A 25,957-nucleotide genomic window follows, 5' to 3' on the forward strand; every position below is an offset into this window, starting at 1 on the left:
GAGATGGGGCACCCACATTTTCTCTGGGCGGTAGCACCAGGGCCTCATCACTCTGAGTAGCTTCTTCCTAACATCTAACCCAACCTCCCCCTCTTTAAGTTTAAAGCCTTTGTCCTATCATGGTTCTATTAGACCATGCAAAAAAGTTGCTCCCTCTCCTGCTTAAAAGCTCCCTCCACGTACTGGAAGGCCACAATGAGGTCTCCCCAGAGCCTTCTCTCCTCCAAGCTAAACAAGCCCAGCTCCCTCAACCTCTCTTTATAGGAGATGCACCAGCCCTTTGACCATCCTCATGACCCTTCCCTACACCCGCTCCAACAAAATACCAGCTGTCTCTACCATGAGCTTTGCTTCACACATTTTCATAACCTTTAAGTTTCAATCTTAAGATTAAAAACTTAAGAAAGATCTCACATTCTTCTGGTCAGCTCTGGAACTCTGGTACTTATCAGAACTTCATCCTACTGACAAAAATTCCCATGAAATTACAAAATACCAAATTCGGGCTCAGTGAAAAGTATCTTCCGTACTTGTACAGAAACAGAAAAATACAAAGACTCAAAGAAGTTTGAAGACCTGAATCAGCCTTAACCCTCACCTGTGCTTTTTATTAAGGCTTATACCTAAAACTGTGCTGTTAGCTTGCTTTTGGGTTTCAAAATTTGATAGCAATGGCACTAGTAACCAAGCAACAGTAATTGCTTCTCTGAGATTAAACCACAACATGACATTAAAGCTCTGCTACTGAACTTCCTTACAAAGGTGCAAAATTTTTGCAGGCAGAAGTTAATTATGTAGAAGGGCAATTTCAATTTAAGTTGCAAGTATCACTGAGCTGTAAGGAAGCAGATACAATGAGGTCAAGAGTTCAGCCTCCCTGAGTTTTAAATCTAGAGAAGGATTATTGTAGCTTCCCATTTTTAATTGATGCATCCAGCCTCTCAAAATAGTTCCAACTACGTAAAAACAAATGGCCTCTAAATAAGTGCTAGACAACAACATGATCATACTGCAAATTTTACTATAGCTACTATTACAATTTCACAATTAAAGAGATGATACTACCATGAATTAGAACTAGAGGACATTGTACAGCTTGTAACTAAACCAGGACGTTCAATGTACTCTTTAGCCTACGTATAGTCAAACCTACTGTAAGACAACGAACACGACCCTACAGATAAACCTACATAAATCACAGAAAACATGACCTTATTAGAAGTGCTATGATATCTAAAGTTCTTGAGACAAACAAGGTGGACAGAACAATAAGACAAAAGTCAAAACTGCTCAAGGAAGAGTTGGCTAACAAATAAAGTAGTGGTTGATGGTTTCAGTACTGAAATACTGCTTAGAAAATCAATGACATGCAGGTGAGGGTTACACTTCCTGAGCGTGACCTAAACTGATTACAAACAGGGGAACGTACCTGGAGCCCACATCACTGCACCAGGGGCAGGCAGTTTTGCCCTGGGCTGCACAGCTACCAGTTCCAACTCATGTGCCTCCTGACCCCATCAGCGATGCTGGGTCTGAGGACAGACATACTAAGCCATGCCAAGACACTGTTGCTTAAACAGTTCCCTCTCACCAGAAGGCACAGAAGCATTTTTGTCACTTGCACAGCAGTTGCCATTAAGACGTAAATGTTTGCCAACAGATCAACCCAGTAGGCTGCAATTGTTCCATATGCTTTGAATCTGGTATTTCTGTGGTAACCATCACATACCCAAATGCTAATAGCGACTGTACTCCAAACACCATAATTCCTTTCTCAGAGCCAGATCCTCCTCTACCCCTAGTTGTTTCAGCAAAACCCTTTTGCATTATCTGTACAACATCAATGATACAACAATTCTTACTATCTTTCATCATTAAAGCTCCTTTTCATGTCCACTTTTAACAGAATATAACAATCAGAAAGATCAATGCAGTAGAATGCTGATACAGAAGGTGTAACGACAAAGGGACCAGCACAACGGAAAGGTGCTACAACAAAAAAGGACTTACCTAACTCTGAAGATGTAGACTCACAGAGAAAACTCCCCAAGAAAAGAATCTCCAACCAGACACCTTTCCCCCCTCACAGTCAGCCCTTAAATGAGGTCTAAGAGAGGGGCAGTCAGGTTCCACCCCTTCTGGTTGCACAGCTGAATTGACTTCACCTGTGCTCCCAGGGCTGACCGGGTCCTTTCCCCAGGTGCTCAATCGGTGGTTCAGGCTGGGACTCAACAGTTACCATACACAATAAACATTTAGCTTCTGAAGTATGGGCAAAGTAGTCAATGTATACTCTGTCTGTTATTCAAGTGAAAGAATATGATGAACAGATGAGGCCTAGAAAATTTGCTTTGCCAGAGAAAACAACGTATTATGTCTAAAGCAAGTGCCCAGTATTTCCCAGTTGAATGCAAATTATAGTATTTAGCCTTGTAGAGATGAAACATCTGGAATAGCTATCCGATTTATAGCTCCAAATCACACATATCAAGCTTTAACACACTAACGTTAATATTCCAGTATTCCAGCTAATGTGAAGATCTCTGTTCTGAGAGTTTGAGTCGGAAAGGAACGTGGACCATCAACAAAAACAAAAAGTTGAATATAACATCGCCCTGCAGCGTTGCAGAGATAACTAAAGATGCCAATCATTCAAGTATGTCCATACGTTCCTAAGTATTTGTTACTCAAGGGAGGGGAACAGGACTGACATCTGAATTGGTACAAATCCAGTGCTAAGTTCTACTATGCTATGCTGCACAGACAGGAATTAGTCCCTTACAGGCACATCAAAAGCTGTATTCAGAAGATGAACTTTTAACTTTTGCTTTCCTACAAAATGACCAGAACCTTCCTACTGATATTAAACTATCAATTTTTAATACTGTTATCTTGCATATTGCCTTTATTATCTGCCACATTAGGTTTATTGAGCTTCATATTTGCTCTCCTTCTTCCCAGATGTAAGCTATTCAACTTAAATTAAAAGCACAGATTGCAAAATATCCCCACTGACCTTACAGCCGAGTAATGCTCTTAATTAGAAATAAACAAACTGGTTCAGACTAAATAAGAACCTGTCTAGGCTTCAGACAGGAGTTTGAAGGGAACTTCTTTATCATCAAAGAAAAATTATTTCTGTTCAGTCTCTCTTTTTCTCTTTCTTTGAAATCTATCTTCTCATTTCTTTATTTTTTATATCATTTTTATCTGACACACTGGGAACAAAATCAGCCATCTACTTTGTTCAGCAACGTGTTCAGAAAAGCTTGCAATGCATGATTAGAGACTCCTTATTGCACTAGCTAGTAGTTGTCATCTTAAGCATCATGGATATATACATTTTTAAAGTTCATCTAAATGTCCAGTTCTGGGTTGAATCATGATCCCAGCACAAGTGATTCCTGTTGCAATGGGTTCCTATCAGGAAAACAATTCCCGCTCCTTTTTTTCCCCTCTAGTATGACCTGATGAGAAGCCTCCCAACTTTGACTCTCACTTCCCTGGAGCTCAAGATCTGCAGCAGAAGAGACAAGATTTAAATAAAGGAACAAATACGTGCCCTGCGAAACATATGAGGCTTCTTGAGAATAGGATGATTCAGTGGTGATATGATAATAAACATACAGAGATTAAAGGAAGAAAACATATTTGGAATGGGGTTTCTCTGGCTCTGTTCAGATGAAATAATGGTTAATGGCTTGGGAGAGGGGACAGCGAAAGCTGGAAGTGTGCAAGAGAGGGCAGCACAACAGACTCTGAAATGTGGCACCAGATTCCATCCTTTGCTCATCCTTAGAGCCTGAGAGCACATCTGCATGATCCCCAGCAGAAAGCATTTCGTTGCATTTTCTAAGCCACTTTAAGATCTGCATAGGAAAGTTGCTGTTATGTAATTCCTGTTCATTGAAAAATAAGCAAAATCAAAATAACCATCAATGTCAGATTATAGTTTTATAACATGGCAACACAAATAATGTTTGCTCTCTCCCTAACACAAACCCATAAATCCTCAGTGGATTAACCTTTCAGAAACTCTTGCCAACTGTTCCTGCCACTACTGCACAATTCAAAATCTCAAGCTGCCAAAAAGCTCAGTTACTGTTTTCAGAACACAGCAATCAATCATGCTAAGGACGGGAAGATGAGAGAGCAGATTAAGAGGAGACAGAAATGTTAACTTCAGAAGCAAGCATCTAACTTAGGTTTTTATTAGAAAGAGAAAAAGATAACAGTAAAATTGGAATAGGTCTCTCACTTTTCCCTGTTGGCACAGAGGGCCTCTTCAGCTTCAGTTTCATCAGACTCTTCAACAAACACCACAAATGTACCCCTGTAGCACAGCACAACTTGTGCTTTCAAGATGTGCAACCAGTACAAGAATAAATGCAGCAAAGGACAGCAACCCATGCACAAATTCTCCTGGAAGAGCTCACCTTCATTAGTGCTCTGACAGATCCACACTTGCTGATGCTAAACCTGCACTACCCAGCTGTGCTCCTGTTTCAATTAATTGGCTAGGCTGCGGCTAGCATTGCAGCTGGGCCACAGTAAGGCCAACGTGATCTGCAGCTCCTGCTCAAGAGCTGGATAAAAGTACGCTAGGCTAAGCACCTCATTCCTGCCAGCATCAGTTTCCTGCAGTTACTACTGCAAGATAATCTCATTATATTTTATTTTATGAACCTGCTCATTCTCTTTTCTATGAAGCTATCTTTATCTCAGCCCGTACACTCTCTCCCTGTTACCTTTCTGGTTCTCACTCCCACTGAGGGCTGCGAGGAAGCAGCTGGATGGTGCTGAGCTGCCCACCAGGGTAAACCCACAATGTTTGCCTTAAAGCACGTAGGGGATCTGCTTAGTTCCATCATGTTTTTATTTTCCTTTTTCCCCTGGGGGGAGAATGCACGAATGCTACTGTCATAAGAAGTAATGGAAAGGAAAAAGAAAACAAACTAAACCCGAATCCAGCCTGGTCAGACTAATGATCTGGGTGATGTTAAATGAAACCAGAGGTGTAAACATGCAAAAGTGACCAGCATTGCAATGATACTCCAGCCCCCAAACCCACTGTACCAGGCTTTCACAGCTCCCCCTGAAAGACAGTGATATCAGCACTTGTTATACCTTTCAGTATCCAGTTTCTGTCCTACGTGTTAAGTGGAATTTGCATACACTCAGTTGCCTCGTGAAAGTCTCACAGAACTCCTTTCATTAAGGCTCACCAAAGACCTTAAAATTGGGAATACAGAGTATATTGTCATCCAAAATCCATGAAGAAAACTCTCTAACTCCAGTGTAGTGTTAGAAAACTGACATTCCTTTATTCCTCATGATACGTACTGGGCAACACGATAAATCAAGTGTGCGCTCGTAGAGTTCAAGTTCTACATATGAACAGTTAAGACATACATATGGAATACATTGGCATACATATTCGTTAGTTTGCAAGAACTCATTGATATATACTAACGTCCTTCTGGACATGCATGATTGCATCTAAGGTGGTTGTGCGACCACCCACCTCCTCCCATTTATTTCTCCTTTAGCTTCACCACACTGACTTCTGGCTGACCTTCAGCAGTTTTTCCCCAGTATATTCACTATAACCTAAAACAATGTATGTAAAATCCAAGAAAACGTCACTGCACCTAGTGGATGCAAAGACAAAAGTAATCTATTGTGACTCCAGTGTTTTTGTGAAGCAGGATCACTGAGAAAAACAGAGATGTTCACACACCAAGCGATGCCATACTGGAAAGCTTTAGAACTGGCACTCACTGATTCCTTTTGCTAAACTAATACGTTCATCCTTAAATTAATACACTGATCCCTATTGCTAAACCAGCCTATATCCGTGTAAAATTACTGGGCCTTATACCGCAGTCACAGTATAACGAAAAGAAGAGAGCTGAAGATAGAAATCATCATCTGTATTTCTGTATGTTTGTGTACAGTTTGCTGTGAGTATGAAGAGGACCCTGTTCCACTTCTTATGGAAAATGAAAACCACCAAGACAATTATCATCTCTAGATCAGAGATATGAAAACTAGCGTATGTAATGAACTTTTCTTCCACAGCTGTCCAAAGATGGTCTTCCAGTATCGGGACAATTTCACAGACCACAAAGGACTCAATAGTCCCGCAGGCCCCAGCTCAGTAAACCATTCACGTACCTATCCGTACCCTGGAACTCTCTCCCTGTTGATGTTCCCAGCTGCTGAGCCAAACCCATGCATGTTTCTGCACCTGCAGGGCTCCGTGGATGCGCTCAAGTGCAAAAGCAGGATCTATCCTCCCGTTCCCAGTCTTGGGCATGTGGGAGCCCAGGCCCAAAGACAGAAGACCCAAGCTCATTCACATTGTAAGCTCAAATTTTGCAACTAAATAGCTAGAAGTAATCACATATCCTAGCCTGTAGGTGGAGGCTGCAATAACCTGCACAGCCTTTTATGATTAACTACCTCATTCAAAGCCAATTTCAACTACAGAAAGCTCTTATATGCACACTGTCCTTCCTAAAGCAGAGCTTACTTTCTTCCAACATTTAGGAAGGGTTCTAGGCACTTTTCCTACCGAATCTGTTCTGATGGATGTCATCCACTGCTGTTATCAAATGTCACTTCAGAATATACATGAAATAAAACCAGCTTGCTGTAACCAATAAACATCTAGATAACCCTCTCAGGTATAGATTACAGATCAAACTCCTTTAAAATTATCCTGAGGTCAAAGAAATAGCAGGGGTATTATCCAGTCGTCTTCAAATGTTTCCTGTTTTCAGTGTCATAAAAAAAAGCCACTGCATCCATGGTTCTTTTATTTTCTTCTTCTTCTTCTTTTTTTTACTGCAAATACATGCTTTGGCACCCGCCTCTGCTCCCCTTGCACTCTGGGAGGATCTGAATGCTGCAGACAGATTTTGGGAGCCGCTCCACCTTGTTGTCAGGATGCAAACGGCTGGTTCGAACCCATTTAACTGATGAATGTATCATACAGAGAATAGCTGTGGCAGACATAACTTGATTCATTAGTAGTCAGGATGAGTAACCTTTTCATTCCAGTACACAGCACTTATTGTGGCTGCCAGGCACCTCCGTGCTGATTTACAATCGCTCGGCTTTGACGTGAGTGGGGGAGTTCTATTTCTCTCCGAGTGGGACCAAGAGCATAAGTGTGGGCTTACAAAAATATTGATCCAAAACACACACACACACACAAAGGCACGGGAGGAGGACAAAGTACCAATTCAAGTTACATCTCTTGCTAGGAAATAGTGTTTAAGCTATAAAAGAAAACAAACAAAACCCTACACAGTCTTATCAAAGACCACAGAAAAAAAGCAACCTGCTTACTAACACACACACAGAGTGAGAGCTGTGATGCAAACAACTGCATTCTATTTTAAACACGGAAACCATTGCTGTAACTTGTGATTATAGGAGAAATAAAATGGTAGGTTTTATTTTCTGATGTTTATACAGAAGAAAAAAAAAAATTGGCCAGCTAAACTCTGCCCTCCCTTCCCCAAAAACAAACAAACAAGGAACAGAAAACCCCCACATAACATGAGCTCAATCTTCTCAGTGCCAAATGGCTGCTTTAGGGCTGCAGCAGCTTGGATCGAAAGATCTAGAGCAGAAACTGCAGAAAAGCACATTGAGCAACTTGAGAAGGAAGGAATGAATACAAGGAAACAATCCTGTATTTGGAAGAGCTTAGTCAACCGAAGCTGACTGGAAAGAGGAACCTTCCCTGCAGGCTGATGGAACAGGAGCGGGGTGTTCTGTGGGGAGTGCTGAGCTGCCACCAGAAATGCCAAATCCAGGTCCTTCTTTGCACATGCAAAGGCAACACCAATTATGAATCCCCTTCAGTCAGATTCTCAGCCTGCTCCCAAGGCTGAGCCCCTCTGGTCACCCACATACCACCATGTTTCTCAAGGCAGGACTGCTGTTTGTCTCTCTAGTTTGCTGCAGATAACTGAGGATTTGCTTTCATTGCCTGCACTGTTATACCCAAAAGCTACACACAGTAACTTGAGAGAGATGCCAAATCTGGTAAAGAAAAATTAAAGTAAAAAGTAAAAGCTGTACGTAAAGAGCTGAGTTACTGGGTACATTAATATATATGACTTTTTGTGGAAAAGTCAACACAGGTTTTTATTATGACTTTCAAAGCCACTGCTACTCAAAGCCTCTCGCCAAGAGTTCTTTGAAGAAATCAACAAGCATGTGGATAAGGGAGTTTGAGCTGATACTGTCTATTTGTATTTCCAGAAGGTATCTGACAAGGTCCCTCATCAAAGACTTTTAAAGAAGCTGTGCTGTCACAGAACACAAGGGATTGTTCTCTCTCAGAAAAAGAGGTGGTTGAAAGATAGGGGACAAAAGCAGGGCAGCTTTCACAGAGGCAGGATGGCACCAGGGGATCCCCACGGGCAGCTGAGCTAAACATGTCCCAACCTCATCTAGTGACAAAGGGCATGGATAGTCAGCTGACAAAGTTTTCTCAGGATGATGAGTTTTTCAAGATAAAATAGGGGTTTTTTTTGTTTTGTTTTTTTTTTTCCCCAGTAAAGTTGAAAGATGACTGTGAAGAGATGCAGGGTACTCTTGTGACACTGAAAGGCGAATGAATTTCAATGCTATTAAACATAAAGCAATTTATGTAGGAAGAACTCCTAAGTTTTACTTATACATAAATAGGTTCTGAACTGATTACCAACAAGAAAGAGATCTTTAAGTTATCAAAGCTGGTATTATGAAAGCGGCAGCCCGGGGCTCAGCTGCATCCCGAAAAGAATATAGGAGAAATAGAAAATGGATGGGGAACGTGCCAAACTCGTTCAAAGGGACAAACTCCACACAAGGAACTGTTCAACAGACTGAGATTCAGATGAACCTGTAAAAGAAGTGAATGAAGATAATGACAGAAGTCCATAAAATCGCAGGAAGCACAGAGAAGGTGCTAGTGGAGCACAGCAAGGGAACTCTATCCAGTGCAAGGGAGGGAGGCAAGAGTAACCTAAATGTAGGACCGGTCTGCAAGGAGCAAAAGGAAGCCACCACAGAACAGGTATTTAAGCCATTTGTGTACTGACACAGGTAACTGGGCTGCTAGTACCTCATATGAGTTCAAAAAGTGATTACAGAAACTCATGGAAGAAAACCCAGAACAAATTACAAACCTCAAGGCAAACACTGAGCCACAAGTGACTGGAAGAGCATTCAAGGAAGGGTTTGCCTGCTTTCTGCCTCTTCCTGTGGGCTCAGGCTTCAGCTGCTACAAGCTCCTATGAGGCTTCAGTGATGAATGCTTTACCAACAACGCTTATGCTAGAGAAGAATATAAAACTTTCTGGCACCATTGCCAGTTGTAGCCAGAATAAATTTGACTCCAAGAGTGGTAACAGCAAGATCTGACTCCATCTCCACCCTTCTACTCGTGCATCTGTTCAGTGCACCAAAATCCCTCCCTACAACACCGAGAACAGTGGTGTTCTGGACTTGTAAGAGGGGGCTGACTTTGGTGCTACACTGAAAAAAATATTTAGAGAACTTGGTAGTTTTAGTAGCAGTGTCATGTACAAAAACTGGGCAGCTCAGCTCCTTAACTTTTGGAATTGTGCTGCACTGCAATGTTGAGATTAGAACATAAAATGAACACTTAGCAGTTTAATTCACCATAAAGAAAGAACTTTATTCTCATGAAATGTTCTTATCGGAAATGTTGTTTCTTCTTCATTTAGCAAAAATAACAATACCCCAAGGGGAATGTAGAGTTGTAAGAATGTAAGCTTCAGACTTAAATAAATAATCCAAAACAAAAATAGATCTTTAGACTGATAGCTGGACATTGCAGTGGAAAGATGTTAGCGCTAATAGTAATTTTAAGACAAAATTTAGATGACAATTTAGGGGCTTTTAAGACACCACATAAAAACAGACAGCTGACATCTACAGGGTGTCTGATTGGTCTCTATCCAGTTGTTCATTTTTCTTTCTGTGCAGTAATGTCTGTTGTCACTATTCAAAGGAAGTCTGATCAAGACAAAATAGGAATATGGAATCTTCTTATAGATCACATTCATACTTGTCTGAACTGTTATTTCTTGTTAGAGATTTGCCAACACATTAATTGAGCATGTAATAGTACCAGCGTTACTCTAAGGTTCATCTTAGAGTCAGATCTGTCTCCTGTATGAGTACATGGATGCTAACAGAATCAATAGAAATGTGTGCATGTACTCATAATCAGAATTTGATCTCAATATTAGTATGCTGAGATCTGGATCTCTCTGTTCAGTTCTAATGAAAAATATTTCAATGGTATTTTAAAGGACTGCACATGAAAATACAGAGTTGGTGTTACTTGAAGCGGTATATATGTTTTTTTCCTCTAAAATTATCAGATGCCTGAAAATGCAGTGCTGTGCTAGTGTTATTTTTTCTAATATATCAGAGCATTGCATTTTTCTTATTGACCAACAAACAAGTTATTCTTCATATTAAAGTATTTCTTTTCAAAAGGCGAAGGAAGATCTTGTCTGCTTCCATTATGAGCAAATTAAGAGTAATGGCAAATGCTTAACTTCATATGCTTATAGAAAATCATTGTTCTCCTCTTATAACTGAGCCTTTTATTTTATAATAAACAAGGGCAGTCATTGGTATTCCAGCACTGCACAGTTGCTTACCTTCTCAACTTCCACAGCATTCTTCTTAATTTATGTGAAGCCTTCTGATAATCCTTGAAGGCCAAAATTAATTGCTGTCTGTTGTTCCAAACTCTTTTAGGGTCCAGATTCATAGCACTGTGATAAAGACTCCTTGCCCTTCTTCTTGACTGAAATATATCTATATTAGTCTGCAGGTTGACACTTAAGTAAATCATTCATATGCAAGGCTGAATATGCTAATTGGAGAATAATTTTGAGTCTCTTTCTCCTCTGCAAGATATTTATTTCAGTGTGTTTGAATATATTTGAAAATAAATTTTCATTTCCCTCTCAAAATGTACTTTTAGAACACCCTATTTTTGTCATATCTTGCATGGATAAGGATGTGGGGTTTTTAGCACAGGAGAAACATAATTCAATACATTCCATCCCATATAAACCCAGTAAACTGCTCCAGTGCAGGACTTTTATCTTTTGGGTCGTCTTGGTCTTTCTCTAAACCAAATACTGTTCTTTACCATCTAGCACTTCTAAATGTCACGTCCAAAGAGCATAAATCACTTGATTGATGGATTTCTCCCCCTGAAAGGAATCCTCTAAAACGGAGTAGCTCAGCAACAGCAAGTTAATTTAAAATATACTTCCTTAGAGTTGCCATTCTCTGTAGTAAAATAATTCCATGGAAGTCATAGGCATTTGGTAGAGAAGTCTGTATAGGTCAAGCAAGGCTGAGTCCCAAAAGTAAGAGTCTTAATGAACAACAGAACGTGGGACTTATTATCACATTTTTGCCATGACCAGAGCTTGCTGAATACGCAGGGTTTATGGCACAGGAGAATGTCTAGAACCTTAGCTCGTGTATTAATCTCCCTGAATAAACAAATCAACCAACCAACCACATTACTGGGGGGAATTTTGGTACGCATTTAAGCCTAAGAAATATTAAAAACCTTAGTGGAATACTTTCTTCCCCCAACTCCTCAGCACTATAACAGATCATCTAAACACAAATTCTGGGGTCATGAGGAGTTATAACTAACAACAACAAAAAAAGAGAAATAAAAATATTTCTTCTTTGGGTTCTTGTCAGATGCCCTTTGTTGTCAGCGGTACTATGCTTGTTATTATATGAACATTGCCTTTTTAAGTGGGTGCAAATTTCATTGGTGCTAACAGAAGCATAGTGTGTAGATCTCTACTTAAAAAAAAGACTGAGATCTCTTTACCACACGTCAACAAAAGCAAACCAGGTGGTTCTATTCCCATGAAAGTTCACAAAGTTCTCCCTGGCTGTGAGACTATGATTTCATTCTTCTGTTTGGCCACAGCTTACATTTTTCTGTTTTCCAGCAAGTGAAACGCTTAGTCATCTGTCATGCCTGCATTTCATTTTTATGTGTCCCTCTCCCCCTCCCCTGCAAATTTTGTTCTAAATGGCCACATCCTTCACTGGATTAAAATTAGTTTGTGATCAGGAGAAAATATGCTCCCAAGGAAATTTTAGGATGCAAAGTTAATGGAGTGTCCCAAAAGCCTCCAAGTGTCCTGTATGGTATCCATCAAGCAAACCCCAAAGGTTTTGTGTAGTTTTGCTTCCAACATAACAAACAACTCTCTTGCCTCACACAATTCTGCTTTACAGTTCTAAAACCTGTGCTGATTCTGGGCCCATTTTTCATCAGCTTCAGATTGTCTTTCCAGAGTTCTTCAATCATTACTTTTTCCTTCTGTGCTAGGCAATATGAATATTCATCTTGCTACTCACAAAACGTCTGGATATCTTTGAAGAAGCAGTCCTTTCCGACTGACAGTGACAGTTAATAGAACATTAAACTGGAAACACGATCAGTTTGATCTTTGCCAACTTTGTTCTTTTCTTTGTAAGAGGCAGCTTGGACGTGTGTCTTTCTATTGTACTCAACGTTATTTGTTCTTACTGCTACTACCGCTTGCTTTTTGTTGGTGTTGTCTCCCACTATCTCTGTTATGTCAGTATGTGGTGACAGCCAGTTGATTAGGTTGCTTGTCACTCATTTAATTAACATCAGGTCTTGTTTTTGTCTCAAAATTTCCTCTGAGTTATTTTTCTTTATACCAAGTCTGTTACAAAGAGCAGCCGCTTTCTGCAAACTGAGTTCTTTTTCTTTTCTCCTGTGTTTGCACTGCAGTAGCTCAGTTGCAAACTCATCTGTGGCTTAGTTCCAAGATGCTATCACATTACATAAAAACAATGACAATAAATGTATGGACAGTTGGAATCTGCTCCCCATACCCAGTGATTTTATGTGTGAGAGACACAATGTATTACTTTGGTCCCATTTATTTAAATATTTTCTAAGACTTCGTAAGTTTGGAATTTTCGGAAACAATCAGTCTGGCTTAACTGCATCGCCATCAAACATCCCCATCAAATTCAACAATGATTATACCAGATATAAGACAGGAATTAACTGCTGAAAACATTATTCACTGAAGTTATAGAGGACTGAATTTTCCCAGTACTCAAAATGATCCCAATTTCATTCTTTTCAAGATGAGCATATGATGATCTACTCTTTGTGTATGAAAAAAACCCATAGCCTTATCAGCATGAATCTCAGTCCTGTTTTAACTTAATCCAAGGTCTATAAACACTGTAGAAAGTGATGTCCTACTTTTCATTATTACAAAACCTAGCAATTTTTTTAGGTTTTTTTTTTTTTTTTTTTTATTCTAGGACTGCACATAATACATGCCATACATAGGATGGTTTAATTTAGGCAATGTTACAACTGAAATCATACAGGATATAGAATGATGCTAAAATATAGGTAACAACACTAAACAGCATATATGGTCACACACTAGAAGAGATGCTGACTGCATAGTTGGCTTGTTTTTTAAGTTCTGGGATGCTAGATGGTGCACTGTCGAAAAAGAATCTTAAAGGCACCATTCTTCATTTGATTTCAGTAACATACATATAAAAACATATCTACATGGTAAGCATGCTTATTTCTTCTCTATATACTTAAAATATTAGGCATCAAATAAGCAGGCTCCTTCATCACAAGTTGAAGATAATAAAATTGATTTAAATTAATTTTAAATATTCATTGCTTAAAAGTTCAGTATAGGCTGAAGATGTTTATCAGGCCAAGAAAAGAAAACGCAGATCTCTGGAACTGAGTTGGTCATTGATTAGGACATCATTAACTTCAGTCTTCGCACAGACTTCCACCTCTAGCTGCTTCCCAATGCTAGTCAGTTTCCAATAGCACAGTGATCGGTGCTTAAATAAAAAAAGGCTCTTTTCCACAGAGCTAAAACAGTTTAATTGCAGTTCTGATTTTGCCTCATACATGCAGAGGGATTTGCCATGAGGAAAACTAAAGTGAACCTTTCCTGGAGTGCTCTTCCTGCTGCGGTGCTCTCTTTGAATAGGTTCTGGTCCATCTTAGTATTAATGGGAAAAAACTGAGTAACTGGAAAAAATGTCGAACCTGAAGCACTACTGTTTTCTTTAAAAAAAAAAAAAAACAACTTTGTTCTAATTCAGGAAAAACTTTTTGAACAAGCTACGAAGTTGCCTTCATAAACTTTACCACCAACTTCAAATTCGCCTCCAGTAGAAGAAATTAAGTTCAGTGAGCACTGTAGCAAGTTGTTTTCTCCTTTTTCTTCTTAAGCAAAGAAATGCTTACTGAAGGAATTTCCTTACACAATCTGACTTTGAGATTCACTTAACTTGGAAAGTAACAAAAAATACCAAAACCTTGAGGAATTCATAGGAATTCTTTTGCTATCATCACAAAAGATTCCCCACTCAGGATTTAAAAAAAAAAAAAAAAAAAAAACTATAAGCCATTATCTAAAGTACTGACTAGATTTTTCAAAGGTCTTAATAAGATTAATACAGTAAAGTCAATGCAGTAAAAGGGTGACCAAATGGAAAAATGATTAAATTCCTCAGACATCAATATTCAGTTTGTATTTATAGGAAGATAAATCCAAAAGTACGCTTACAGTTGGATGGTATCTTAGACTAGCTGCGTTGCTTTACAGGAAGAAGAACAGGCAGCGAGAGTGGCCAGAAGATAACAGATACTACAGTTTGATGCATCTTAAAATATTGCATGAGTGGCTTTAAAAGTGTGAACTGTAGCACTGTTCTGGGACTCAAGTCAAGGTGTCCATGCTTTGTCTCCAATGTCAACTGCCTGTTAACCTTGAAGTCTAAATACAGAGCACATGTCACTGAAATAAATTTCACTCTGAAGAGAGTCAAGAAAAATACTTATTAATTGTTAAGTTTTAAACGTGGTGCTTATCCAGGTTCAGAAGCTGTGAGAGTATGCAGGCAGAGAGGTAGTCCTAAAACAACGGGCACGATACTTTTGCAGAAAAAGCATTGCATAAATTTTCCCCTGATATTTCATGTCATTCTACTTATTGATCGCAAACCTACTCTCATGAGCAAGCACAAAATTTTAATCAACATACTGGACTCAGTCCCGCCACCACAGACTTCAATGGAAATTGGATCAATCCCATTATCTACCATATGACTGCACAGAGCTTCCATGGGGAGAACCTCATTTCTAGCTCCTGCCCACGGGGCCCCTGAGGCTACATTTAAAGCAGTGAGCAATGTGAATACCAACAAGCCTAAAATAGCATTAAATGTGTTTAAATAGGCCAAGATAATTTGGACAGCTACAAAAGCATAATCTGCACTGAAAGTCCACCAATATTTCCCACACATTTGTTACAGGAAATGAGCTATAAAACCCAAATGTGTTAAAAATATATTGCATATTCTGAAAGTGAAAAGCTGGCCAGGAGGAAGTCAATGACAGAAAAAATCCTACTGACTTATTCGGGGTGAAATTCAGACCTCTCTCATCCCAATGGTACAGACAGCACAAGCTAAGGAATGTCACATTCAGGAAGGAGAGATTCTACCTGTCTTGTTTTATCATGAGGCCATGACTGGCATTGCTAATCAGAGCAATAAATGTACTGCTGTACATAGAAAATTAGACCAGATCCCCGGCTGCTGTAAACCGGCACAACGTTCTCTCTGGATGAACTTTTGAGAGGATTTGGGATAATGGAAAGCTGTGGGGTTGAAAGGGGCCCAATACACTAATAGTGGGCCAGTTTTCACCCAGAGGTACTGCTCCAAGCCCTGCTGGCCAGTACCATACCCGTTTGGGATGGAAGCTAGCCAGGCTCTGTGCCACAGAGAGCTGGCTTGAGCAGTCGGACTTGTACTGAGTGCCCAGGAAGAGCTGTGGGAGGCCGAGCTGAGGCACAGGGGAGCAGCTTCCAGCAGAAGGCACAAGGTAAAGCTACAGAGCAGTCTCCAGAAATCCAAATGTCTGGGAAGCAAAGTGTCACCTGGAAAAAGGTTTGAAGCTAGAACTAGTCTGTTTGGTAACTGTAAGAACACACAAAAATTGCTTTTCCCTCAAGAAACGAAAAAAAAACCAAAAACCACCAGGCAGATCATGATTGCTAAGCATAAGAGAAAGTATCTTGATTGATCATTAAATACAAAGAAACAAAAATAATACACAAAAACCTACCTCCAGCCAGGGACACAGGCCTGATATGCCTGCCCTGGTGGCCCTGGAAGGAGGGCTGCTGGCCTCCTGCAGCCCAAAGCCCATGGGATGGGAGGGAGGCTGCACATAGCTGCCACTGCTCATTACTCCAAATGATGGCTGGAAGTGACTGAAGCATTTTTGTGTTACTGTTCAGGAATCTCATTCAATCTACCAGTCCCTAGAAATTAATGGCATGATCAAGTGTTAAATCAGTCTGTCCTTAGCCCAGTTTTCATTATGGCAATTAATTAGGAGTCATTTCCTGCAAGCAGAAAACTTGATCTATGATCTATTCCATAGCTTTCATGAGGTCAAGGAAACCACCTGAAGGAGTCCAGGTTCCAGCAAGGAACCTTCAGGACGCACGTGAGTGGAAATGAGGCCGGCTGCTGGTGGCACAGCCCAGCAGGGCCCTCATGTGCTGCAAAGCTGGGGACTGCCACAGAGGTCTGGCAGCACTGATGGCTCGGCCTGCTGAGTGCCGGCACCACGAGCAGTGCCTTGTGTGCGAGGAAACCGGCCTGCAGGAACTGCCCAGCGCCTGCGAACCTCAGGTCAGACAGCAACACAGAACACAGCCAAGCATAAGCAAGCCTATGTCCTACACATGTGTGAGTGTGTGTGCAGCTGTGCATTTATATATATTTACACAAACAATTTTCTGCATGTGTTTGCACAACGTTCCACTAAAAGAGGCATTCAGAAAAATTAAGACGAAATTCATTTTTGACATCCATAGCAGGAGTTGTGCTTCTTCCCTTTGCCATCTACAAGGAGCGCACAAGGAAGCGGAACAGTTTCGGCAGCCTTTAGCAACCAGTCCATAGCACAACTAAAATTGTTAAGATTTTCTTTTGATACTTGCATTTTTATTATTTATTACACACAGAGGAACTTCAGTTACCTTAATGCCTTATCTGAAAAAACACATTCAATTGAAATGAGGTCATGTCCCTTGACATGTATTAAGTGATGTGAACAGCCCGCATTTATTCAGACACCCATTTATCCATGCTAATACCATTGGAATAAAAGAGGTTTCACAACACGTCAGACTTTTTTTTTTTTGAACAAAACTCAAAGTTAATTAAACCAAACCCTACAATATTTATGACTTTTTTTGTAGCTCAGTGTGGTTTAGAAAAGGTGATGTTAATATTGACATAAATTAACGTCAATCTTAATGTACTATTACATTAATAGGCTGGCATATCTTTCAGCCTAAGGCAATGCACTGTGCTGCTAAAGCTATTTATAACAAAAGTATTTTAAACAGCTTTGCCCCCCACCAAAAAAAAAAAAAAAAAAAAAAAATCAATTTATACTAAATGTTGTTGCAGAATCAGATTCATCACCCTGGGGATTAAGAGAAAACGAAAGACCAATTTAATGACGGGATTTAGTTCATTATTTATCTTCTAGCATGTAAATTATAGATAGTCATGAATTTTTCATCCTTTTGGTGCCCACTACCTAATTCATGCGAAAAACATAAGCCTGCGTTACAAAGAGCGAGATCCCTGGCTCTGTGTACGAGAAACATCTCCTCTGCCTTTTGACAGACGATAATCTGTCAAAATGAAAAATTAATGGAGGCTCCCTTAATTCATCATCTTCTGCCTCTCTCCTATTAATGGCTTTTTTTTTTTTTTTTTTTTACTTCCATAACTCTGCTCGCACTGAACAGAGCTGGTGGGTGGGGGGGTGAAGATAAACAGGTCAGCTGACTGCTTGAGCTTGTGCAGCACACTGTAATTCAGCTGATAGATGGATGACATGTGTTATTTATTAAATGCATTCAGGAATCCTGTGGTTCCCAACATACTCTGTGAACATGCTGAGATAAAGCTCATGCCACATGTTTTAGCACTCTCAGCTTGGCCACAGAGAAAAATCACATTTTGTAAATGATTATCATGAAGTTGCATGAACTAAGTGTGTTGTGCTACATACAACTCAAACCACCCACACAGCAACCAACAGAAAAAATAAATATCATTCAGCTTGGCTATTAAATATACATAAAACCAAAACGAGCTTTCCCTCAAATTTACCTTATTTAAAATATTTTATTTCGCTGAAAAAATGTTAGTCTTCAAGCACAAAAAACTTATTTAAGCAGTGCAGAAGTATGCCATTATAAATACACTTCATAATTTTCCTAAACGCTAAAATCTGAAAATGAAAAGCTGTGCCAAAGGTTCTTTTCACAACTCATCCACTTTTACATGTCTGATGCTTGACTATGGTTATGACAAGATAAAGCCCAGGAAAACCATGCCTCATCACAGCCCAGGGATTTTGACAGCTCATGATGTGATTGTTAAGGACAGAGGTGCTTTATGGAAATGGATCAGCCTACGAGTCAAATGCAGATCTGCTAGAAATAGCAGAGGGGATTATAACATCGAAAAAGCATCTCCTTTAATAAAGTGCACGTAGTGCATCTGTGGCAAAGCATCTACACATACTTTGAAAGAATCATTTTCTGCTATGGAAATGCCTACTCAAAGATCCATTTTTAGCACTATAGCAATATTGCAGGCTAACTCCAGAGCTATTTCACAGAAAAAATGTAGCTCGACTGTGTCAAGCTGAGTAGTACTTAGAATTAACTTCTGAACTAGTAACCTTCAAACTTTGGGAGGGATTACCAGCCTATTCCATATTCATTTTAACCTGCAGCCAAACAGGACTATTTTCATTGAGAATTTGCTGATCCTCACACAGCAGTGTACATATGGCAAACAAATTCATTTATCACACTGGCTAGAACATGATTATGACACTGAAGCCCGGCCAGTATCTCGCTGATGAGAATGGAAATATACCTTCTGAACTCATGAGTAAGCCTTGACACAAATTTTGCAATCAGCTCAAACAACAGTCTGCTTCATTTATGCAGAACCAGTCTGAAACCAAGGGGTCTTGGCCTAGGATGTCACAGGCCAAGCTGCCGGCCTCTGTTACTGAACACGTTTGTGACAGTTGCCACCTACATGCCTTAGGGGCTAAGAGAAAACTTCATATCTCATTCCTCGGTGACGAGAAGAGTAAAAATGATACGATCATTTTTTTAAATACTCTTTTCTTTATAAAATAACTCACAGAAAGCACCACTCAGAAACCACCACTCCACTTTTCTTCGCCTGTCTCAAAAACCATCCAACAGCTATGGAACCTGGAATACTACAACATGCTAATGAGAGCTCTCTTTCACCATGGGGCAAGGAGATGAAACCTTTATTGCTGCTCTCCATGCTGTGCTTGGCCTGAAAATAATCAAACACCCTTCTCCAAAACAGTTTATCTGATACTCATCTGTACTGGTTATTATTTCTTAATAAAGCTTTACCATGCAGATTGCATTCACGCAGAATGGCTATTTGCCTTTAAAAGCTTGATGATGGAGAATAATCCAAGGGGGAAACAACAGAATCATATTCCTATCTCCCGTGGGTCATAAAAGGAGCCCCCAACACCTTCTCTCTTGATCAAGTATTAAATCCTTCAGATACCTAAAAATTATTATGCTGATATGGCTGTTAAGGTCAAGGTTTAAAGCATAATGTGGATCTTAGAAGAAATTTTAGTGATTGATGTAACATATCAGACACTTACCTTGAAAAAGGTATTATTCAGCTGCCTCCGCTAGAAGATTAAAACTGGGGGAAAAAGAACTTTCAGAACTGGTTAAATGACGGGTGGTGGTTCTCAGTGGTCAATGTTGCAATGAAATTACTGTAAAAAATAGCTACTGATATTGAAGCTTGCCTGCAACATCTTCTGATCTCTCTAATACATGTCCTCCAGGCAGCCGTTCTCTCCTCACCTCAGTAACCTTGTTACACCGGCTGGTTTCAAATATTAGCAATTTTCAAAATCATGCCTGAAAGATGCTTTCTGTACATTCTGCATGTGAAGTTTCTGAAACTTTTCTGATAATAAAGCAGGCTCCCTTTGCATTTGCTTAGAGCTCAAGACATTTTCACACAAATTGCTCATTTTTCTCTGAAATTGTATCTTATTATTGTTAATGGTTGCATGGGGTTTGTGACCACCACGCTTTTAAGCAGCATTAAGAGAACAATAACATGGAAAAGCAGGCAGAATTCGGAAGATGCATAGCTATAGAAGCTTCATCCAAACTTTAACTCACTAACTGCAAATCTGACATTTTTCCACAACCAGCATTCAGTGATAGATATCGATTTATATCACAGTTCCAGTGCCTTATGACGAGCCTCTCTTTTATATAACATTACTGTGTAAGTTATTTAAGCACCTGTCAACAAGCCCAAAGCAGATGATGTTAAGTAGAAGACAGACTGAAAATGCAACAATATTATAAAATTCTAGGGAGTTACACTTAAAACACAATCCGTACACATGCAGGGCAGAAACAAGTCCTGGAGGAGAGGCTGCAGTGCCCTGCACACAACACAGCCCTACTGTGAGCTCCTCCCATGGTGACAGAGCAGCACCTGCTCACTCCAGCAGCGGCCTCCTGGGCCAGGCCCACTCTCATAGAAGCTGCGAGAACAACAGAAACAACTGTTTTCTGTCAAAACATCCATGCCTCAACACAAATAACTGCAACAAAGAAGAAAAAAATAAGTAGCAAAAAATTTACTCTATTGAGGCAACCTGAGAAGTTCACATGCAGTTGCACAAAATGATAAACAGCTGAGGCACAAAGAAACTGAAAATCAGGTTTTGGACCACGTGCTTTTTGGCAGAAAGTTCATCTTTTTCAGATAGCAGCTGAACTTTTTAGCAATGAACCTGCAAATAAGAGGGACCAGCTGGGGCAGAGCAGGAGCTCTGCTGCCTGCAGGAGGCCCGGCTGAGGGCAGTGCCAGTTCGGGTCTACCTGCTCCAACACCGTGATTACGCTAGATGAGTTGTTTCATGGTCTAATTAGAGTCCTCCACCCTCCTCTGCCACAGCTTAACATAAATGAAGCTCTTACAGCCACCTGAGCTTGGTTTCACCTGGGTTACCTTTGTCTGTGCCCTCGTGTGACTGCACAGAGATGCTCCTGAGCTGCAGCCACAGGAGGGGGAGCAGGATGGGGACTCCTGCAGGGTCAGAGCCCGACCGTGCCGTGCCCGCAGGGATGTGCTTAGGACTGAGATTAGCTTCATTAAAAGAAAAACTCACAGAACTAAAAATATGAGGCACCTGATTTTGAAATAAATTACCTTCATGAAATTATGGTCTTTTCTTCACACTGCAATATTCACAGGAAATTAATGAGGTTGTCAGATGAATTCTATGAAGATTTATGTGCTGATTAGGTGACATGTCTTAAAACAAAATAAAATAATAAAGAACCTCTTCCATTAAAAAGGCAGCATACTTAATTTGAATTCAATCTTTTATCAGATTACTCTGTTTAGTGGCAAATAGTTCCTTTGTTTAAAAACCCTTCACAAAGGCAAAGCCTCGGGAAAACATTTTGTAGAAGTATTCTGAAAGTCAAAGTCATTTTGACAGAAATCAAACCAGAAATAATTTCTCCCTGAAGGAATCCTGCTTTATTTTAATGATGTCTGGATTGTTTCCATTTAAATAGTGTAATGGGAATTTTTTTTAAAGTTTCGATACAAACTGTCCATTTTAACAATGGTCTTTCTTGTAAGCTTAGGCAGTCATTTGTCATACACATTTTATTCAAGTGGAGAAAACAAATATTAAAGGAAAACAATTTGACTAAAAACATCTTCCCTTCATTAAGGAGCTTTATGTTCTAATGTCTGAAAGTGAAAGTCTGCTTTAATGGCTGCTGGGAGCTGGGGATCTCTGTCAGACACTTACTGAGGCATTCTTTCTGGGTAATAGAGGCTATTTATGGGGCTTTTCATGACCTTTCTTCTTGGTACTACCAACAGAGGAATACTGTAGGCATCTCTTTTGCATCCACATATCTGCTCGCTCACGGATTATTGTCTCTATTGTTTTCTTCATTTTGAAGAAAAATGTTGCATGTAATTAAAACAAGATAACAGGACGGTACTGTGTGTTCTATCACACATCTAACCAGTCCCTACAGTCATCACACATACTAACGTACATTGCACTGTAGAGGCAAATATATGGAAATAAACTCCCTTGTTTCATCACGCAGAGCATTATGAAGTCTGTTCCACATTCTCAGAGACAATTCATCAGTAAGAAAAATACTTTTTGTTTTTTAACAGCACAAGACAGATCTCCTATTAAAAGAAAAAGAAACACGCCCTGTGATTGTTTACCCAAATCCCACAGTCTTTCCGAGTTAAATTGAAAGCCTATTTACTTAAACTAATCCACTTAATTTTGCGTTGATAACCACACGTACTCGCTCTGATTCAGAACTCAGTTCCAGAAAACCCCTCTGCACAAGCTCATGATTCTGAAAGCACCTCCCACCTTCAGCAGAGCCACGTAGGGGGAGACAGAGGAATAGAAGACAAATTGCTAAGTCCCGGAATTTCTAACTACGGGCAGCAGCAGACCTCTGAAGAGCCACATCCTTCAGCCATACAGACGCATGCTGCAGCAGCAGCTTGCAGGCACCCAAAGACTCAAATCCCTGCATCTGTAAAACCAACAGCAGCCAGCCTTCTCAACATGGTTTCCTTTTAAAAAGCATCTGCACAATAATTTCCAAAATAGCTGCCTTTGTTTTTACAAGTTTAAGAAAATGGATACAGCATACACGGCTCCAAATGGATCATCATTTTTTAATCTTATAATATTACTGTACTGTCAAAATTACAGCTAATTCATGTGTTTTTCTCTAATGACAATAAATTTGAACCCAAATAATGAATACATTAACTTAGCCCAGATGCCTACAGCCATGTAATTCCACGCTACAGAGCTGCACGAGTCAGAAGCTCGCTATGTGTCAGCAACCGGCAGTCTGATTTGGAATTGGTGTTTTAGCACAACAGCGTAACCAAAGGCTGATAAAATAGTTCTGAAGCAACCCTGGTCAGTACAATCTCCACAAAAGCTAAAAATGGTTAGCTAAGCCATCATATAGTTGAGCAGCACCGGGGATAATTGCTGCTATGTCCTACTGCCCAAGTTTCCCCTACGGTTCCAATTTGATACGAATATTGAGAGCTATATTAGATTCTGAAAAATAAATAATTCAGAAGGTTATTAAGGTTGTACATTCCAGCATGCATAAGTTTGGAGATACTAGGCAACTAGTTCCTTTTCAAATCCGAGTGCAGCTGTTTGTATGTATATCCATAATGAGAAAATAAGTCTTAAATTTCATGAAACAAATTATCATGAAATGCTATCAAGCAAGAAAGACTCCTTGAGCTGGAGTCTCAGGGACCTGGGTACGTAGCGCAGGCTTCTACCACTGGCTGTGATGAGACGTCTGGCAACAATAAGCAGACTGTTATCATCACAGGGGATCAAGTGCTTGAAGCAAGGAGGGTTTCACTGTCTCCCTGTTCTCTAGTTCAGTGCTTAACACCATAATTGTCTCTGCATTCACTTTCTCCAGCTGCCAGGGTAAGTCCTGCGCAGTCCCCATAGTGCAGTGCTGCAGCACGCTCAGCACAGACAACTTCTGGACTGAATCCAGAGAACTTTTGCTTCATTTGTAAGTGAGCATTAGAGTAACCAAATAGCATAGTTAGGCTTGACACCACTGTATTTGCCTACCTCCTGCCCTACCTCACCGGACCTCTCTGCAGATTCCTGCTAACAGACTTCACTGTGACTAACGCTGTCACTGCCAACTGCTTGAAGAGTGATGGTCAGCCAGGTCCAATATAAACTGATTGGACATCTCTGAAACTGGTTTAATTTTTTGCTAGTGTTGATTTGTAGGGCAGGACTTGCCACTCAGCTGAACCACAAAGTCAGTTGGTGCACCAGGAAGCATGGCCATCACACACCTCACCCCTGGGAATGCCAAACCGGAATGATGGAAGAGCAATTCCAGCCCCCAGGGTAGCTATTAAGTAGTCAGACAGCGCATGCGGAGCACAGAGATGTCCTTAGGTTGCTCCTGTAAATTCTGCAGGTTTGGTAGAAGGTCACAGCCTTGCACAGTCCTCCAGGGCCGGTGGCAGAACCCACCAGGAGCACTCAGAGACCCCACACCAACACGCAGCCACAGGGGGCTTTTCAGAAACGTGTGCTGGGTGTTGCAATAGCTGGAGGAGACAGATCTCCAATGTTACAGCAAATCTCTGCCAATTTTTCAACAAAGAGCAAACAAACCTTTCTGATTAAATCATTTTAATATTTTGCTCCTAATGAGGAAAAGTTCATCTTCTTCTTTCCTCTGTACTTCGTTACAGATTTCTGTAATCTTGGATGCAGCTGAACTGTTTTCTTTCTGAAAATTCCCTAAAATGTTGTGCCTGAAAGCAAATATTTGCCCAAAAAGTTTTAGTTTGAATAATTAAAAACTTGGCAAGTGAAAATGCCAAACGCTGGGCTATCTTAAGAAGGAGCAGTGCTACCAACTCCATCTGCACCAGCCACTTGCATAACATTTTATGAAACCCTTTAGGACAAAAAAAATTTGTACTTTCTCTGCTGACATCCTAATAATTTTGTATACGAGAGTGCTACAAATCTTCCAAGTCAGACATTACTGATAAAAAGCAAACGAGGAACAGAAAAGATCATAGCACTGCTTCCCAAGCATCATAATATATTTGATGCATAAAATCAGAGCAAAATGCCTCTGAGAAAAGTGGAAGTGCAGTCTGGTTTTTTAAAGAACAGTTTACAAAATATAAAGGCTCTTCTTTGCTTCTTAAAACAATTTCATGGAAAAATGAATGAAATTACTTAGAACAATTTTTTAAACTTTTTTTTTTTTTATTTGAGCACTTATTCTGTTAGGTAAAGATGTGACCTTTTTTCTAAGTGAACAAGCGGTTACTGAAAGAAATACCAGACTGCTGCGCATGTGGGTCGCTCCGAAAGTAATGCCTCCTGTTTTATTTCCACAGAAACTACAACAGACACAAAGCACACAATAGAACTATTCAGTACAGCAAATTCTCAGTCCAATGACAAACCTTTTCTTCATGCACACTTCCACATCAGCAGCTATTCTGTCAGTGCCCCTCTGCTGCCCTCTGTCACAGAGCAACAAATTGCAACGGGATGTTGGTGGGAAGGTACAACCTCTACTGCCATCCCACCAACACCCCTCTGACATCGTAAGCCAGCATCATAAATAGGAGGCTTTACTTCTGGAGCAACCCTCATACATAGGCAACTTTTAATACATCAGGGGGAGTTATTACAGATTGTCTCAGCTTACTGAGCAATGGACTCTAAGCCACTCACTAATCTTTTCATTAAGGCATTCAGTAGTAACTTCTTTACATACAAATGCCTATTTTCTGCTGCCTCTAACCAACCACTTGGTGGATGAAATGAGTCAAAGCCCTCCCTCAAACCCGCAAGAAGAAAAAATAGAACCTATAGAGAAAGAATAAGGGATAGGACTTCTAACCCAGCCCTCCCCTCAGAATTATAGGTTCTCGTTCAAAATAGGTTAGATAAATACTTTCATCAAAAGCTTAAATGTCTTGCTGATCCTGCCTTAGGACAAGGGGAGGATTAGTGAGCCCCCCTGAGGTCATCTTTCATCAGAACTGTCTATAGTGCTATGTTTGTGAAATGTTAGGGATTACCTTGGCAATA

At 40.2% G+C, this 25,957-nt stretch overlaps 1 protein-coding gene across 5 annotated transcripts in view; it reads right to left on the bottom strand.

The window, feature by feature from the left end:
- METTL22 (methyltransferase like 22) overlaps positions 1-25,957 on the bottom strand; it is a 660,197-nt gene that overhangs the window by 169,643 nt on the left and 464,597 nt on the right. The window lies entirely within an intron of this gene.

This window comes from Gallus gallus, chromosome 14 (genome assembly GCF_016699485.2).
Source record: "Gallus gallus isolate bGalGal1 chromosome 14, bGalGal1.mat.broiler.GRCg7b, whole genome shotgun sequence".
Classification (NCBI taxonomy): domain Eukaryota; kingdom Metazoa; phylum Chordata; class Aves; order Galliformes; family Phasianidae; genus Gallus; species Gallus gallus.